Here is a 20,241-nt window from a genome sequence, read left to right as displayed (position 1 = left end):
CTCGCCTCCAGTCTTGCTGGCCTGTTCTCTCCTCCTGAACAAGCCTGGCTTGCTCTAACTCCAGGCCTCACGCTCACAATGGCTTTCTCCCCACTGGAACAGAACATCTTAGCGACGCTGTGACCACAGGGCATGGAAGAGGGCCCTCTATACTGGGCACTCAGTACACCTTTGTTGAATGAATGAATGAATGAATGAATGGTGAACACAGCCTCCAATGCCTTGCCAACAACCTCCCCTTCTCCTGGTTACCCACACCCTGTCTTCACCGCACGCATCCAGAGCAGCCGGCCCTCATTCTCCACCCTCCTTCCAGAGAAGGCCCAGCGTCCATGAGCAGGGATCTTTCTTCTTTCCCCAAAGCCATTTCAGCAACCCACGGCAGCTCCGATGACCCCGGGAGTGAAATGTCTCCTGCAGTGCCTCTGGCCGCGGCCACTCTGGGAGACAGCTTCAGCCCATCCCGGGGGTCCCCAAGGGAGGTGAGGGCTGCAGCAGACCCTATTCCAAAGAGCAATGGCCCAGGATAGTGGTGGGTTGTTTTTTTTTTTTTTTTCCATATGAGGAAAAAATTAGCTTTCCTTACCAGACAAGAATGACAATTTACAGAAAATTATGCCCTGAATTCATAATCTGGAATGAGCGGAAATGGTATTCTATAGTAATCCATCCCAACTGACTCGCTATTGTATACGCACCTGCTAACATTTTTTAAGCCGGGACTTTATGGAAAGGACATTTTGATCGCTTCTGAAGTTTGCTGAGCAATTCCCCTCGCTCTCAGGCATACGGTCTTTGTGCTGGAAATTTCCCTCGTGGCTTCCCGCAGGCACCAGCAGCCGGGCACGTGGGCTCGCACACGGGCACGCACACACACAGCCGCAGCCCCCTCTTGTTGGCATGACTCTGGTGGGGGGCTTTGCAGGTGCTGAGCTGCGGAAATGGAAGCTGGGAGAGTGAACTAACCGTTGGCACCTGTGCTGAGTTTGCCCGAGGAGCTGCAAACAGTGATGCCCACCGGAATTAGAGATGCTTTCCAGCGCTGGATGAGAGGAGGGGCAGGGGACAGCAGAGGCGTGAAGGGCCAAGCTGGGCTGCCTCTGGGCCCTGCGGGGGTGAGGTCATGAGAGCTGGCCATCAGGCTGCAGAGATGCTGTGCAGGAGGGGGCCAGGCGATCATCGACACCCTCATGTCTCTGGTCTCTGTACTCCTATAGAAGCCACTCATTTCAGGACCCTGTTGGCAGTCATGACACCGGGTTCTTGCCTCAGGCCTCCAGCTCAGGACTGACACAAACACATGGTGGGCTGAGAGCCCCATGGGGCAGGAATGAGGCCACCAACATGCTCTGTTCCCCGCCCTGGGCACGGTGCATAGTGGGTACTGGGGAAGTACCTCCAGTCTAACTTAAGACCTGGTCATAGGACTCCTCCTCTGGGGAGTGGGTCTTCCCACTGACACTCAGCCCGCACAGCCTCCAGGACCTCTGGTGCCTGTTCTTTTGGGGCCTCAGTGACAGCGAGGCTCAGACAACAGGCAAGTTGTAGGCAGGGAGGGGGCCTTCTTTCTATCAGGATCCTCAGGAAAGTGGCAGTCATGCCAATCTATGACCTGGCGATGACACAGAGACATGAGAGGCTGGATCTAAAAACATTCACTGAAACTCTCTCTGTGGGAACAAATATTTCAGAACATCCTAAACTGACAGCAGAAAGGGAGTAGTTAAATGAGCTATGGAACCTCTGGCTACAACAACAAGAAAAAAGAATGAGATGTGCTCTTGTATAGAGGAAGCTCCAGGAAATGTTATTCTGGGAAAAGAAAGTAAGTTTAAAATAAAGTAAGATGGGAACAACACGAGCAACGTAATTCCACTTTTTTTTTGAATGTTACAAAACGATGCCATATACTGCGATTGGGCACACCCACAAACATGCACACGTGTGCACATATAAACACGTGAAATGTGCAGAAAAGGCCGTGGAAGGGAACACTCACACCATCAACCACATCCACCTCTGGGATGAGAGGGCGAGCTGGTGAGCAAGGGAGAGATTAGCATTATCTGCAATGTTTGTATTACTCATTATGATGAGGATGTATTCATGCATGCTTCTATAATTAAAAATTAATAATTATTTTAAAAGGAACGAAATGCAAAATAAGCTGATTTCTGCCCTCACTTTCCCGATCATGGTCTGAGCTGGGGCAATCCATCCAACCTGGACCATTTTGAAACCTGCTTATCTATTCCATCCATCCATCCATCCATCCATCCATCCATCCATCCATCCAATATGTACCATTCTCCTTTCATTTGTTCGTCCAACAAGTGTTTACTGAGCACCTAGTCTAGGTTCTGGGCTGCAGCAGTGAACAAAATAGATAAGATCCCTGTCCCAGGAGTTCACATCCATGTGCACACACATGTGCAAGTGTGTGTCTCCTTCATAGTCCCATGGGGCACCTGGAGGGAGGGGAGAGGAATGATGGGCAGTTGCTATCCCTCACCCCTGATTTGAAGGATGGGGGAAGAATAAGGGGACAGTAAACAGGCTGCTCCCGAGCACGTGAAAACCACACATAGGCCAGGAAATGGGATGACAGCAGGCCACTTCCTCTCCTTGCAAGGCCCCTTCCACAATTCCTGGGTTTATGGACTCCACTTAGCCTTCAGGCCAAGTTCAAATGTCCCCTCTTCTTGGAAGCCCTGCTTAGTGTTCTTATGCCTGCCCCCAACCACATGGGATCTCCCCCTCAGCTAACATTCCTGTTAGTAGCTCCAGATCAGATTCATAGACTGGAATCAGCAGACCATTAGCAGGCAGAGGGGGATATATTTTGTGGTATCAGCCCAGTGGGTTGAGAGGTTCCATACCACTGCAGGTACCTGACTGGTGTCTCTTCCTGCCAGCACCTGAGTTTGTAATCCCCACTTTACACTACATCTGTGGGTGCATTTATCTTATACCTCCACCCACCACCTAGCCTGTTGTGTCACACTCATCCAGGGCCAGTCCATGCCTAGTGGATGGATGGATGGATGGATGGATGGATTTATGGATGGATGGATTGGTGGTGGACAGATGGATGAGAAAACAGATGGATGGACATATGGATGGATGGACATATGGACAGATGGATGAATGGATGGATGGATGGATGGATGGATAAATGAATGTGTGGGTAGACAGATGGACGGAGATGGATAGATGGATGGATCGGTGGATGGATTGATTAATGGATGGATAGATGAACCAAATGAAGTAGAAGGGGCGCTTAGACACCTAGGTGTCAAGCTACTCTGCATCAGAAATCTTGGGGGCTAGAAGAAAATGATGAGGAAGGGTTTGGGGGTACATATCCTTCTCTTTCCCAATAAAAGGAAAATTTTATAAGTGGAATCAGTCAGCAGATAGCTTGCTGTGCACGTTTCACATGCCACCTGCTATGCAGTGGATGGGGAAGATGATAGGAGAAAGGGGAGAAGATAAAGAAAGAGAGCAGAGCAGGGAGAGGGGATAGAAAAGAGAAGATAAGGCCCCAGTCTGCACAGACAGGATGGTGAGGTTTGGGTGCCTGTGAACTACCTAGAAGTTCAGCAAAAAGGATGGAAGGGACTGAGAAAGCTCACACTCCCTATAGCCACCTGCAGATTCTTCTGCTTTGTCATTACTGGTGGTTTTGCTGAGAATTAGGTCTTGAGATGCCCAACCTGGAATGAGTCATTTCTTGTTTCTCTGGAACAGCCTCTTCCACCCAAAGGCTTGGAGTAGACAGGAGTCCCCAGGAAGAGAGGTTCGCCAATCATATTGGAACTTCCCCAAGTTTCGTATCAGCCCCTTGAACTTGGGAACTATGGCAATTCTTCCCAAAGGGAGGTCAAATGCTCCACTCAGGGTGACCTGGAGTTCTTTCACTTAGTGCATATTTATTGGGCCCCTTTGGTGTGGGGTGCTGTGCCCAGTACTAGGATACGGCCAGTACTGAAATTTGCTCTGGTGGAGCTGACAGGTCATAGGCATGGGGGTTGGGAGACAGATAATAAGTGAACACATAGGAGAATAACAACCAAGCTAAATGCTAGGAAGAAAATAAAAGCAGTACTATGATAAGGTGGATGGAGGGCAGCACATCAGGAGGCTGGGGGCTGGGAGCATGTGGAGCAGGGGCGTATAAGTCCAGGGCTGAACATGCCCAGGAAGGGAGATTGCAAGTCTGTTTGGCCCAGGCAGGCAGGGCCCACCCAGGTTCCTCACTTCCTTGGGTCCTCAGATCGGTCAACAGTGACTGCCCAGAATGCATCACTGGACCTGGCACCAGACTAGGCACTGGGGAGGCAGATGGAGAAGAGGCACCTGAAGGGCAAGCAGGGACCAGAAAGTGTGATCCCCAGACTCAGCCTAGCTCAGAGCGGTGAATACATATGGGCACCAAGAAGAAGGTGCTCTTAACTGTTCAGGGAAGTCCTGGAGGCCTTCCTGCAGAAGGAGATGCCTGAACTGGGTATTGAAAAGGAAGAGTCTGCCGGTCAGACAAGCAGGGAAAAGGCATCCCAGGCAGAAGCATAGGGCAACTTGAGGTGGTTTGAGGAGTCTGGAGCATAAATCCCAGAGGGAAGAAGAAACAGGGAGATAGGGCTGGAGGGCCAGATCACCACGGGCTGGACATGGTTTGCTAAGAAGAATGGACTTCATCCAAGGGGCAATGGGACACCACCAAGGACTTTAGGGCACAATGGGGGCACAATAGGATGTGATGTGCTTATGTTTTAGGAAGACACCTCTTGGCTGCTGTAGGGAGAATGAACAATGGTGGGCCAGGGGAAGGGGTGGAACAGGGGTCAAGTTCCTGATGAGAACAAGGAACAAGTGTGAGAAATACCCAGGAGGGAGATAAATAAGTCGTACAGAACCCTGAATGGGGCACTGAGCAGGAGGAAGGATCATCTCCAGGGAGTTCCTGCTGTTTTGCCTGCCCAGTGGCAACGATTTCCCTTGGGAAGCACCCCTCCCGCAACAACTGGTCTATGACAACACCCCTAATCCTAAAGTGAGAATATAACACAAGCCTGACCAATCACAGCAAGCTTCTTCTTGGGCAACCACTGATGCAGGAGGGAGCACGTGACCTGAGCCAGACCAACGGACCTCAAGTCTGGGGCTTCTGCCAGGATAGCTGAGACTTCTGAGAGCAGGACCAAGAGATGGGCACAGCTGCAACAAATGGGACCCTGGACCCAGCTGTACCTGAAGCCCCGAGACTTTCAGTAACATGCACCCGTGGATCCTTTTCCTTAGGCTGGTTTGAGCTAAGATTCTGTTACTGGCACCCAAAATAATTCTGACCAAATCAATAAAGAAGGCAGAGGTGAGCAGGACTCAGCTCCTTCTCTCGAGAAGAACCCTTGGTATCTGTGAGGACCAGAAGTCACAGCCCTGATCACCTAGAACACAGAGCACTAGGTCAGTGTCTAAGGGAGGTGCAGATGTACTGCTACACAGACATTCAGAGGAAGGCAGAGAAAGATGGCTCCCTGGAGGAGGTGGCATTTGACCAGGCCTTGAATCTGATGTTGACAGTTGAAGATGGACGGACATACAGGGCAGGAAAGAAAGCAGCAGGAGAAAAGAAGAGAAGGTTAGATTCCCAGAGGCCTCTGGCCTCCAAGAAACACAGGGTTGGTGCAGGATGGGCTGGGAGACCTGGGCCTTAGGAGAAGCCATCCCTGCCTGGGTAAACATTTGCCTGCCCTCACCTCACCTGGTCAAGGGGAGCAACCACCCAAACCCCGCAGCCCAAGAGAAGCAGTCACCCCAGGAAGGCAGCTTAGCTCTGCCTGGGGCACTATCAGCAGAAGAGGGGCTGCCTGCAGTTTAGACAAGTTAGCAGAGGCTGCCATGCTGGGCCCAACCTCCTCAAATCAGCCTTCCAGGCTGGGGCCGTGGGCTATTGCACCCTGGTGCCACTGCATCAGCACCTCCTTGGTAAACGGCAGTGGGGAACAAAAGCATCCATGGGAGGGAGTCTAGGATGTAGTTTAGAACGGAGGCTTGCTTCTACGGGTCACTTGCTCTCCGGAAACTCCTCCTTCCTGCCACCTTCCCTAATGCCGCACATTACAGCCTGCAGGATGGGAGCCCCTGCACTCAGTGGGCAGGCCCAGGAGCCCTGGCCCAGTGTCCAGCACTGGCTCGCATGAGCAACCCTCACCTCTCTGACGCCTAAGTGTCTCCAACTTAACAACTCTGCCCTGGCTGCTTCCCGGGGGATCTTTTTAGGGCCCTGAGTGCAACTGTGGCAGGAAAGTGCAGAATCTGATTAACTACAAAATAAGAAAACAATGCCATCCAATCCTATGTGCTGTTTGCATCCTTCACGATCTGGGTCTGAGAGGCCTCGTCTGCTGGGGTGAGGCTGCAGGAGTGGGGGGCCAGCAGGACTTAGAGAGAAGCCTCCGCTGTGGAACCCTAGAAAGAACTGCATCAAAAAGTCAGATAATGACAAGCACTGGTCAGGCTGTAGAGAAGTCAGACGCCTCACATGCTGCAGATAGGAATAGAAAGTGAATCAGTTGCAGGGTGCCTGGGTGGCTTAGTCGGTTAAGCGTCCAACTTCAGCTCAGGTCGTGATTTCATGGTTCGTAAGTTCAAGCCCTGAATTGGGCTCTGTGCTGACAGCTTGAAGCCCGGAGCCCGCTTTGAATTCTGTGTTTCCTTCTCTGCCCTTCCCTCGCTCATGAATGTGCTCTGTCTCTCTCTCTCAAAAGTAAACATTAAAAAAAAGTTTTTTTAATAAAAGAAATGATTCAGCGGCTTTGAGAAGCAGTCTGGCAGTCTCTTAAATAATTAAACATAAAATTACCCAGCAATTCAATTCCTAGGTATATACCCAAGAGAAACCAAAATATATATCCCCACAAAAACTTGTGGTCGGATGTTTACACTGGCTTATTTGTACTAACCAAGAGGTGGAGACAGCTCAAATTCCATCAATGGACAAATGGATAGACAAAAGGTGGTATATCCATATAGGGAATACTATTCAGTCATAAAAAGAGACGTGACCACCTGAACACATGGAAAACATTATGTTAAGTGAGAGAAGCCAGTTACCAAAGATAGCACACTACATGATTCCAGTCTATGAAAATGGAAAGATTAGGAAAATAGATTCGTGGTTGCTTAGGGCTGGGGAGAGAGGCTTAAGAGGGTGATAGAGAACGGGCTTCTTTTCGAAGTGATGAAATGTTATAGGAGCAACAATGATAATGGCCACACTATCTGTGAACATACTAAAAGCCGCTGAATGGTTCACTTTAAATGGGCAAACTATGTTGTGTGCGTTATATCTCAATGAAGATTAAAGAAGAAGAAGCAAAAGAATTGCAACCATCAGACAAATCTAGAGTGGACAACGTCCTACAAGACAACTGGCCTGGACTTGTCAGAGAGGCAAAGTCATGGGAAGAAGGGGTGGGGGTGGCGGCTGTCCTGTACAGAAGGAGACCAAAGAGCAGACCCAACAACCGCAAGCAAGGCAGGGACTTTGACTGGATCCTGACTGAAAGCAAAACTCTGGGACAACGAGGAAATTTGACAAGGATTAGATATCAAATGGCATTATGGGATAATTGTTAATATTCTTGGATATAAAAATGCTATCTCGTTTATTGAGGAGAGTGTCTTTACCCTTAAGGGATACAAATAAAAGTGTTTAGGGGAGAAGTGTCATGATGTTTGTAACTGTACAGCAAAAAATGTGTGTTCACACATGCGTGTGTCTGTTTGTGTGTCTGTGTGTGCATGTCCATATGTGCATGTCTGTATATGTGTGTGCATGTGTGTGTGTGCGTGTGCATGTGTGGAAAGGATAAGGAAAAGCAAGTATAGCAAAGAATTAACAACTGGTTATTCTAGATGGAAGTTAGCAGGTATTCATTATACTACTATTCCTTCAACGTTTTGACATTGGACATACAAAAAAATGTTTAAATGTCACTTTTGCCTTTGTGTCACTGCCCAAGACCTCCACTCTAGTGAGGGGTCTCATTACTGCCCAGTTCTGCAGGCCAGAAAGTCTGGGTCTCTGGACTTTGGCTGGACCCTTGCTCCCCATCGCAAATCCAACCAAGCCAAGTTGATCTTACTCCAAACAGCACTGAATCCAGCCGCTTCCTGCCGGGCCCTGCCACACGCCTCTCCCTGATGACCATGGCAGCCTCCAGCACCTGGCTCCCCAGAAGCCCATTCTTCACATGGCAGCTTGAGGAGTCTCTGTGATGCAGCTCTGATGGCCTCCGTGGCTCTCAGAATGAAGAAGGAAGTGCTCAGTGCAGACAGCACCCCCAGCCTGGGCATCCCTGTACCCTGCGACCTCCCAGTTCCTCAAATGAGCCCTGGTCTCAGCATTCCTGGGGCCTCTTCCATGCCTTCCTTCCACTTGAATGCCTCATTTCTCTGTCACTCCTTCTCATCTCTTACCCATCAGCTCAAGCATCTACTCCTTAAGGGGAGCCATTCCTGACCTCCTCCCTCCTTCCTCCTCCCCAGTCCAGATCAGTTTCCAAAGATGTTCCTGCTTTCAGAGCACATATGTGCACTCCACTGTGTCCTTGCTGGTGACCTTGAGGGCTACTGTAACCTCTCTGTGGCTGCATCCTGGTCTGAAGTGAGGCGAACACTAAACCAGCATCAGGTGGTTGAGGATGGCATGTGCATTAGACCCCATACTTGCTGAGACATGCATCTAATGCACAAAAACAGGAAATTTTCGCCATACCAGTCTTCATGATGTGGTCCTCAATGCGGTCATTTGATTGGCGTCTCCCTGTCCCACAAGCCTATGGACTCCACAAGGGCAGGACTGCCAGGGATTCTCTGCTCATCGCAGCCTGAGCCCTGGAGAGACGCACAGTGCATGTTTCTAAAGAACACTAAAGAACTGAATTGGATCAACCCAGGGCTAATTAATAGTGACCTGTCTTGATGGAGAAAAAAGGGCATTATGTCTTTACCCCTTTAACTGGTGGCATGTAAATGGAGCTCCTACCAAGTCTCAGGCCTGTCAGCTCATGGTCTTGGACCTTTGGCTAGTCCTGCTTTATGAAATGGAAGATGTCACTTTATCATGACCCCAACTGCTGGTTTATGAATCGGTCATGTCTGAGTGAGTGTGATTGACTGTGACGGACAAGACGCGCCTCCCAACACCCCTGAAGAAGGTCCTATTGCCCGGGCTGCTGACAGTGCGGCTGCTAGTCTTCCAGGATTGCCTCAGCGACGGAGGGCAGCCTTGCCAGGGCCACATGCTGCCACACGATGGCTGATGGAGGCAGAGATATAAAGACCCTGCCACTTGGGCCTCAAGCAGGGCAGCTCTGTGGGCCACTTCAGCTCCGGGGCCCTCTGTCCATGCCTGCTTCTGCTCTGCCCTGTCCTCAGGGGCTGGTTTCTAGGGCCCTCCCTACATGCCTCCCACATAGTAACCTCTGCTTCCAGAGAACCTGAACAGCAATGTGCAGTTTACCTCTATTCTAGGAGAAGGCAACAGGCACCGCCACAACTAAGGTGGAAAGCCAACTGCTTTGGGCTGTGCATGAATGTGTGTCCTTGCTGGTAAGAGTAGGGCCACCCTTCCTCTGCCAGCTGGAATGTAGGATAGTCAGGTCGACTTTGGAAAGGGCTGGCTAACACCCCAAGGCTTCTTGGAGTCTATGGAGAAGGGTCCTGTCCTCTATAGGTTCCCCTTGTCATTGTGTGCTCTTAGGTAGTGACTTCCTCTCCCTCGACTTCCAGCTGGCAGAAGAATGATGGTGACATGTCACTATGCTTATGACCATGGGAGTCAGGGAATAGGAAAGAAAACTAGGCCTTCCATGGGGAGTGACACAGATGGGGCACCTCACCTGCACAGGACAAGGAAGCTGTGTTTTCACATCTCTGCCCAGTTACACTGCCCCAGTCCTTGTCAGCTACCATGGGCCCAAGGCCACGGACCTGCATTCTCAGCAGGCAGTGGGAAGCCCTCCCTCACTCTATTTGCAAACACATCTGACCCTGTGACCACCTTGCCCCAACTTTGGCCCAGCTGCCATCTTGCCTGGCTTGGGCCACTAGTCTCTAGGACCCCAGGATATACCTGCTCCCCCACCCACACTCCCCTCCACAGCAGAGTGATCTTTAAACATGCAAATCGGATGAGTCACTCTACTTCAAACCCTTCAATGGCTCCTAATAGCACTAGAGTAAAACTCACACTCCCTACAAGCCCATAAGATCCTACTGCTGCTCTCACCCAGCCGTCTTGTACTCACTGTATACCAGCCCTACTGCATTCCAGCTTGCTTGCAATTCCACTAAATCACTACATTTGTCCCCACCTCAGGGCCTTTGCACATGTTGTCCCCTCTGTCTGGGATACATTCCCCACAGCAATTTTGCTTGGATTTTCTCATGCTCCAGAGCTGAGCTCTCATGTCTACTGAGAAGCGCCTTCTGAAGCCACCTTATCCTCAGGGATGTGCCTCTGCTCCATGTACTATTACATCACCCAGTTACCTCTTCAGGAGCTCTCGTAACTGGTAGCAACCATCTTATCTTTTTTGTGTGGTTTATGTACTTATGTCCTGACCGGCTCTCCTGCCCCAAGGACAGACTTCTGCCCGTCTTGGTTCCCCTATCCCTCATAAGGGAACAGTTCTTGGCACAGGACAGGAATTCAATGAATATTTGAGGAATGAACGAATGAATGGATGGAAGCTGGCTGGCCTCGGCTGGGACAGGCAGGGCGGGAAAAGCCGGTGGCCCTGGCTTGCTGGGGGATGGGGGGGTGGGGGGAGGTGCTCTTCAGACGAAGGCAGGGATGAGGCGCTTCTGTTGCCTTCCGTTCCATGTTTTCGCCATATGGCTTGCTGCACACTGGGCTGAATTGCAGATGCTCTAACTTGGAGCTTTCTTGCTTTTGTGTGTTAATAACATAAAGATGGAACATAGCTTACCACACATTTTGTGTTTGCTAACTATCTATATGTATATAAAACAGACTTTGGTGTTACTAGCCAACCCACTTGTGAAGTGGAAGGAAAACAGAGCAATTAGAGAGGGAGGGAGGAGGCGGGTGCTGCCTTAGACTGTGGCCAAGTATCCAGTATTACGTGCGCCTCCCGTGGAGGAGTGGGCTCTATCCAGGAGGCCATGGGCAGGGCAGGGGTGGGCGCAGAGACCTCATGGTCCCACGGCTCCTAGGATAGAGTCCAGCCCCTTGGGAAGATGGCACAGACAGTGCTCCTCTGGGCTCCTGCCCCTGAGTCTTCCTCAGCCTCGGTGCTTTCCTCTTCCCACCTCATGCTCAGTCCCAGACACCCCTGACAGCTGTCACTTCCAGGATGTGCCACTCTATCTCTAGCCTCTGAAACCTCTCCTTGCTCTCCCCCCTGCCTCCCGACACTGCCTGCTCGCCCCTCCTGGCCTCCATCCACAAAGCCTCCACTCGGATGTCTGAGGACCGAGTGCCTCCCGTGTGCCTTCAGCCAGCTGCCTTCTGAAGGAGGAAGGGCCCCAAACAAGTAAACGAACGTGCAATTACAAAATGTCTCAAGCGCGATGAAGAATAAAAATATGGGGCTTCATTAAAAAGACAGAATTAGGCATTTATGCCACCACATGAGCTGCATTTCCGGGCAACCCAATAGCCCTAATTGATACGGAAAATTTCTTTACGGAAGACTCTGTGTGTAGACTCTGAACGGCGGTGCCTGGTGGCAGGGGTGAGGCAGGAGCGCCATTATTCCTCACTGACATGGTCTAGAATGGCAAGGCTGTGATAGCGACACAGGCAGAGGACTTTCAGTCCAGTTCTCTGCAGACAACGCACCCTCCCTACTGCCTGCAGCAGGGTGGACTGCCCCCACATTCCATCCCCCTGGGTATGTATGCCTCTAATTTGGAAGAAATGAAGGAAATAGAAAACTACCATTTTGCAAACCCTAATCAAAGAGCTGATTCGGGAAACAATTATTACTGGATGAAACAGGTGAGGGTGGATGGGGAATGGCACTACGGAAGGAAGAGGCTGTCACCACCTGCCTCCATTGATCAATCTGGCATCACAGGAGTGGATGGCAGTCACCTTGGGCCTCTGGAGGGGACGGCCTAGGAAGCACCCAGCATCGCAAACAGCACCACCCAGGGACATGAATTTAACGGGCTAGGAGAACTGGCTTCCATGTACAGGGAGTACAGGGGCGAGAGGAACGAGGCAATGACTCTAGGAGAAGCAAAAGGGACAAGTCCAGGAGGGGAAGTGGTTCTGCGGGAGACTGACTTGGCTTCTGCAGCAAACGTGGAAAAGAAGAGGCTACCCGAGTGAAAAGCAAAGGACACGGTAACCAGATGCTGTGTGTGCATCCTGTTTGGATCGTCATTCACACCAATGGTTAAAAGACACATTTGAGATAACTGGAAAATTTGAATGTAGATTGAGTATTAAATGGTACATGGGGGCGCCTGGGTGGCTCTCAGTTAAGCATCCAACTCTTGATTTGGGCTCAGGTCATCGAGCCCCATGTCAGACTCTGAGCTGACAGCACAGAGCCTGCTTGGGCTTCTCTCCCTTTCTCTCTCTGCCCTCCCTGGCTTGTGCATGTCTGTGCACGTCCACTCCCCAACTCTCCCCCCAACCCCTCTTTCACTCTCAAAATAAACTTTTTAAAAAATGGTACCAAGAATTGTTCACTTTCTTATATGTCTTACTGGCATTGTGGTTATGTGAGAAAATGGCCATACATTTCAGACAAGTGTAAAAAGTGAAATGTTTGGAATTTGCCTTAAAGTATTTCAGTGAAGAAAACAAAAAGCCGCAGGCTCGATGAAGCAAATATTAGAAAATCTTAGTCATTAAATCTGCAGGATCAGTATATGAGGGCTCATTGTACTATCCTCTCTCGACTTGTGTGTATGTTTGACATTTTTATAATTAAAAACCAAAAGCAAAATGGGGTGCTGAGAGAAAACTGGCAAAAGGCGAGACCCGAGACAGAGAGAACCTGATGTAGACAGTGTGGCTGGCAAGGCCTCCTCCAGGAGGGGCTGCCGAAGCGAGAGCCCGCCACCGATAAAAGGGTGGGGGGCGGTGAAGAACGGGTACAAACACAACAAAGCCGAGCCCTTGGCGTGTCAGAGAAAGGCTGGAGCAGAGGGAGAGGAGGGTATGGGCCCAGGACCCCAGGACCAGAGGGCTGCAACAGAAGCCAGGTCGGACAGGGGCTGGCACTTATGCAACCTGACTTATTTTGCAATCAGCGCCAAGCTTTCAAATGGATTCCAGAAGGGGCAGGTTTGATTGGATTCAGGGAAGTCATTTTCTTAGGAAAAAGAGAGTTCTGGTGGGGAAGAGGCAGCGACGGTGAGAAAGCAGTTCAGGACGTGGTACAGCTGTCCCGGCGGCAGACGGTGGCTCCCTGCAGGACGGGACAGAGAAGGGGACAAGAGACAGAGTGGAAACATTTGGAAGCAGAGAGCCCCTGGGGCTTGCTGATGCATGCAGTGCAGAGGATGAGAGAGAGAGAGAGATAGAGAGAAATCAACAATGAATACCAGGTCTGGGGCTTGAGCAACTGAGGGAATGGGGGCACCAGGTGGAGAAGCAGGTGGGACAGGGTGGGGAAACCCAGAGCCCACTTCTGGGCGTCTTACACTGACAGGCTCAGAAGAGATGGGCAAGTGGAGATGGCAAGAGGGCAGAAGGTGGAAAGAAAAGACCACGCAGGGAGGGAGAATTTGGAAAAGAGCTCCATCACTTAAATAGGGAGGGGGACAAGAGCAAGGGCACTGAGGAGGAGCACCAGGGAAGGAGGAGGGAAACCAGGAGACGGAAGTGGTGTTCTCCAACAGGGAGTGGGCCATCAAGCCCAAGACTCCCGAAAGCGCCGTGAAATGAACCCTGAAAGGTGCCCTTTGGAGCTGGTGAGGTGGGGGGCCCCGGTGACTTTGGCAAAGTCAGTGACTCTCCGCTTCCTGCCCCTCTCCTCACCCCGAGCTGGATGAGGACCTCTGCTGCCAGGTGCCTCCTTCCCCTGCATCTCTCCTGCTGTTTTGTGATGAAGGATGGGCTGCTCTTTTCCACAGGGTGTGGGCATCCTGAGGACAAGATGCTTGCTTCAACCTTCATACTCTTATGACAGAATTCATCCCTGTAACCATTTCACAGACACTTACTGAGCACCAACTGTATGCAAACACTCATGGGCCCAGTAAAATGGTACAATCACCAATTCCTCTTGTGTGGCATCTTTTGAAGGATGCGAAAGCAGGAAAGTTGGTCAAATGTCCCGCTGGACACCGAGTTCACTGATCTCCCTGCCAGTGATTGGAGTGAAACTAGGGGACTCCTTACAAGAGTCAGGAAACAGACCCTGAAAAGACAGCCATCCATGGCCCCTAGACCGTGTGCGTGGAGCCCACCCCGGTACTCTGCTGTGCCAAACCTCAGTTCAGCCTCACGCACACACTCCTCATCACCCTCTGGACCCGAGGAAAAAGCTGAGGCACCGCCAGGTGAAGTGCCTTCCCCAAGCTCACCCTGAGATGGAACCCGGCAGCTGGGACCTATGCCTGTCGCGTCAGTGTGGCCAGGGCACCTGCCACATCCGCTCCAGGGCCTGTTCCCACAGGACGTGGGCCAAATGCTCGCATGGCAGAGGGGCTGTCCCTCCTCCAGCCTGCCTACACCTCTGCCCATTCATTATTTGTCCCCTCTCTTACTCTGACCACAGTTCAACATATTAATTTTAAATGATAGCAGTTCTACATCATACAGGGAGTGAGTCATTCCCTTCTCAATTCTCTTTCACGTGTTCTGCTTAATCAAGGAGAAAGTCTCATTTTGAAGCTGAGAGGGCCGACATCTCCCTAACAGTTATATCGTTTTCTAAAAAATGGTGGTAAAATACACATAACATAAAACTTAGCATTTCAACACTTTTTAAGAGTACAATTCAGTGGCATTATGCACATTCATGTTGTTATATAACCTTTACCACTATCCATCCTCAGGACTTTTTCATCTTGCAAAAATGAAACTCTGTACCCATTAAAAACTCCCCATTCTCCTCTCCCCAGCCCTGGCAATCACCCTTCTACTTTCTGTCTGCCCTAGTACCTCATAAGTGGAATGATACCATCATCTCCTGTTTGTTTGTTTGTTTGAAGTTTATTTATTTTGAGAGAGAGAGAGAGAGAGAGAGAGAGAGAGAGAGAGAGAGAAAGAGACAGAGCATGCTAGCTTGGGAGGGGCAGAGAGAAAGGGGAGAGAGAGAATCCCAAGCAGGCTCTGTCAGCACAGAGCCTGACATGGGGCTCGAACTCACAAACAGTGATACCTGAGCTGAAACCAAGAGCGTGATGTTTAAGCTTAACCACTGAACTGAGCCACCCAGGTGCCCCTCATCTCCTGTTTTAAACAGAAAGAAATCAGGCCTCAGGGTCATGGCCTGCCCCTTGCCTGTAGTTGTAAACACTTCCATGCTTCCCTTCATTTTGTGGCTGGTGATGTTGGTTTTCCACTTAGGGCCAGTAGGTTTTTCTTTTCAAACAAACAGATTTAAGGAAATATAACCAGCAGTGAAAAGTTGAAGGTAGAGAGGCTCTCAGATACAGTAGAAGAGAGGGTGGGAGGTGGGTAAGGCCCAGCCTTGAGCCTCGAGATTTCTTGTGGCGGGACCCTCTGTGACCTCCATACCAGCTGCACCTGGGCCTCAGCAGAAGAATGTGCCCCCACTCCATGTACCCAGCCTCCTCAGCTTCCTGCCACCATCTGGGAAACACTTTCTGTGCCTCTCACCTTTGCCCCTATCTGTCACCCGCTTATTTATTCTGCAAAACTTGCTGTCCAGACCCTATGCTGGCTCTGGGGAATGCTCAGGCCCGGGTTACTCCCAGTGTACCCCCTCCTTAGTGCCTTCTTCCTTCTCTCCTTCTTGTTTATTTAATTCTGACCCTCCTCCATCTAATACCCCACTATTCAGCTCTGAATTCCTGGGTGGGGCCTCAAGGTAAGACAACTACAGTGGCCAGGTTGATACCTCAAGGAGTAAAGACAGAGGGAGAAGCTGTCCCCACCCAGAGGTCAGCTGCATGCTGTACCCCGACTTTGCCAAACTCATCCTGTTGCTCAAAGCATCAGAAACCCTCATGTGTACCGGAATCCCATTTTTTGCTAATATCCTATGGGCCATAGCATTATGTGTGACCTCTGTTCAGTCATGTTTGGAGTGAGTCCTGTTCAGTTAACGTCTACTTGCCCCCAGGGTGTGCGAGGTGTTCTTGGGAGGGCAGGGTCAAGGCAGTGCACCAGGCCCACTAGCACTTGATGGGGGTCAGGCATGCAGGGGTTCCCGAGGCTGCCAGGCTGATTAAGAAGTGGATTCCTATGTGACTGATGTAAGCAAGTGATTGAGGGTGTTGCCAGGGAAGTCAGGATTCCTGGGGAACTGAGACTAAAAGCCAGGCCTGGCACCCCCAGGGCCATGCCAGGGTGGATGTATAGGCCTTACAGAGAAGGACCAGTGGGTCTAGGGGACCACTGAGAGGCTCTCTGGGGGGCGCAAATGGATGAAACTTGACAGCCCACTGCCCTTTCACTCACTCAAGACACCCACGACTCTCGTGGTTGCCAGTTACGCGAAACCCAACCTCAACTGGCTCAACAAACACATGAAATCATTGGCTCCAGCATCTGGAAAGTTCCTAGTAACCTGGTCTGGGGCTTGACTAGACCCAGAAGCTCAATGAATCAGAAGACTACCTCCCTTTACCTCAGGCTTTGCTCCCCTCTTCCCCAGGACTTCCCTCTAAGGAAGGTCACCCTGAGTGGCAAGATGGCCTCCTGCTTCCAGACCCACTTTAGGTCCGCTTAGCAACTCCAGGGGATTTTCATTGGCCCAGCTCAGGTCATGTGCCCACCCCTGTAACCAACCGCATGGGCAGGAATGTGGTTCTCTGATTGGCCAAGCCTCCCTCCCCCATCAAAGTGCAGAGTATAGCGCTTGAAGGAAAATATTCCAGAAGGGAGACGCCAGTGCCTTATCTCTCCAAGGTCCTGCTCTATGTCTTGCAGCTGTGTCTGTCTTCAGAAACCCAAAATGAGGAGATTTAAGTGAAAGCTGGGAATATGGTGGTCAGATACAGAACAAAGAACTTTTGTGTCTCAGCCCATGCTGAAGGGAGGTTTATTGCTGCATAACTGATGCATTTCCCACCCCCCCCCAACCTGATCACACACTCCTACCCCTTGAAGTGTCTTCAAATTAGTCTCTGTCCTTGGAAACCCTGAGCTTAGCACAGAATCCATAAATGTCAGCTGCCACCGTTGCTCTATCAGATACTAAGTTTAAAGGTCAGTTTTAATTTTCACTGGAATTTTTAAACGGGACACAGCCTTCTGCCTGAGGAAGTGTGACTGCACTTGCTCCCCAGTGTAGGAGAGGGTTAGGCCAGGGCTGGGACCACCCATTGGTTTGCCAGTCTCCTGCCTTGGAGTCCATAGCAGTGTGAGCTTGATGTGAACCACAACCTGGGGAGCACGCACTGGGGCCCTGGACTTGGGCTGACCCGGCAAGCCTGTGCAGACAGATTTCCACTGCTGAGAGAGGACAGGAGCCAAGCCCCCAGGGCCTTCCCACACTGGGTTCCCTGGCACTGGGTCCTGCTCCTCCTGCCTGGCCCCTACCTCACAGCTCACACTGGTGCAGCCAGTTTGATCCCTCTTCTGGGATTCCTGTGTGGAGCCTCACTAGATGTCCCTCCCCCACCTCCTTCGACTCAGCCAAGCAGCCCTATGTACCCAGTTTTGCCTGATAGCAAGGCCAGGGCCAGCTCCACTTCCAGTCACAGCCCACACCTTTCCTGATCAACCCTCTTCCTGATCAACTCCTTAACTTTCTATAGGTGCCTTTAAGGAACTGGTAAAAGTTAAGTACCCCCTGCCCAAGTGCACACAATGGGCCGACACTGCCAGCAGGCAGTTTCCGTGGCCAATGAAGGCTATCTGGGAGCCCTAGGTTAAGGAATCCTATCTGGGAAGGATTTCCCCCCTGGCAACCCCCATTGACTTACTTCTTAATCCTTCTATCCTGGCTGCTGTTTTTACCATGTATGAAGCTATGCAAATGCCACAGATTTCTTTACAAATAATAATACATGTTGAACACTATGTCCTAGATACTATTGCAAATGCATCATAGGTATTAGTACATTTACTCCTCACAGAAACCATGGAGGTTAGGATAATTAGAATCACCCCACTTTACAGATGAGGAAATTGAGCTACCAAGAGGTTAAGGAACTTTCCCAAAGTCTTATTGTGGAGGGAAGGTGATACCCTCCCTACCCAGCAGCTGGTTTTCTAGTTCAATCCATATCTCCCTCAAGGCTGAGCCAATGCTTGGCCACTCTAACCCCAGGGCAGACAGGCATATGATGAAGCGAAACCAAACAGCCAAAGGTGAGCTACCCCTGGCAAGTGGCCCTCAGTAATTTGGTGCAGTCTGTTTCCACAGATTTATCTTTTGTGTTGCCTCTGCCAAACATCATCTCATTCTGGCCTAGATGATGCTTCCTCCATGCAGCCTTCTTGGCAAGAGTAGGCTGGATGCCCTCTCCTGTCACCACTCCATGTGAAGCTATAGCCCCCAGAAGTTTCCCATCCCAGCCCTTATCACTCTGTACTACGGCTACCAATCTACATAACTGCCTCCCTTCCAAACTAGAAGTTCCCAACTGGGCAGGAATTATTAAAGTCTTACTTTATTTTGGGGCGCCTGGGTGGCGCAGTCGGTTGGGCGTCCGACTTCAGCCAGGTCACGATCTCGCGGTCCGGGAGTTCGAGCCCCGCGTCGGGCTCTGTGCTGATGGCTCAGAGCCTGGAGCCTGTTGCCGATTCTGTGTCTCCCTCTCTCTCTGCCCCTCCCCCGTTCATGCTCTGTCTCTCTCTGTCCCAAAAATAAATAAACGTTGAAAAAAAATTTTTTTTTAAAATAAAAAAAAAAGAAAAACAATTTTTTTGTTGAAATACACACTCCATAAAGTGTGTAAGTTATAAGTGCACATCTCAAGGAATTTTTATGTACACAACCATGTATTCGGCTCAAGATATAAAACATGTGTGGAACCCAGAAGTTTCCTCTGGTCCCCTCCCAGTTACTAATCCCACCCCAAATGTAACTGCTGTTCTGACCACCGTCCCTATAGTTCTGTCTTTTCTTAAACTTCAATTAAATGGAATCACATACTAATACTTTTTTGTGTCTGGCTTCTTGGGCTCACCATTATGTCTGAGATTTATTCATGTTGCTGCATGTTTTAGTGGTTTGTCCTTTTTGTTGTTGTGCGGTATTCCATTGAATGAATATACCAAATTTATTTATCCATTGTACTGTTGGTGAACATGTCGGCTAGTACACAGAACATCTGGAAGTCTCATTCTTTGCTGGTGGGAGTGTAAGCTGCTACAACCACTAAGGAAAACTGTCTTGTCTATCATTGTGTTTTATATATATATATATATATATATATATATATATATACACACACACACACACACACACACATTTATATATTTATAGTTATATTATATAAAATTTATTGAGCATTTACTATGTGTCAAACACTGTACTAAGGCTGCATTATCTCACTTCATCCCTAAATAATGACCCTGAAAAGTAGATAGTTTCCATCCCTGAAATAGGACTATCATAGTATCAACATGATAGGATTATTGCTAAGTTGAACTGAGATAACACTCTGAAGGATTTAGCCCAAAGCTGCCATTTTGGAAATGCTGTTTTTGATACTTCTTATTGTTATTCCTAAAGGACACAGGGCTGGGGAATTCAGGACCTTGGGTTCCATGCCTACCTAAGACAAGCTGTGTGAGTTATCTCAGCAGTGTTGACCTCAGAGCCCCTGGAAGGTCTGCTAGCAGGGACCTGTGCGGATGACACAAGGCGTACTCTTCAATAAGACCTAGGCTGTCACCTCAGAAAGACTGTTATGTTAGTGGGGCAGGGAACAAGGCTGAGACTATAAATCAGGAAGGGTCTTGGGAGTGTTTGGGAGCCCTCTGCTACATGCTGCTTTCTACAAATTTAGTATAGAAGGTAGTTTCTAGCGACCATCGTTCAGTACCTGTATCACTGGCCTGTTAAGCTCCAATAGGGCTTGGTCGCTGTAAGTTTTTCAAGA

Source organism: Lynx rufus, unplaced genomic scaffold (genome assembly GCF_022079265.1).
Source record: "Lynx rufus isolate CCGP_SWC_20201006 ecotype Redwood Valley unplaced genomic scaffold, mLynRuf1.p SCAF_16, whole genome shotgun sequence".
NCBI classification, from domain to species: Eukaryota; Metazoa; Chordata; class Mammalia; order Carnivora; family Felidae; genus Lynx; species Lynx rufus.
The sequence above is the reverse complement of the archived record's forward strand: the minus strand, read 5'-3'. Positions refer to the sequence as shown.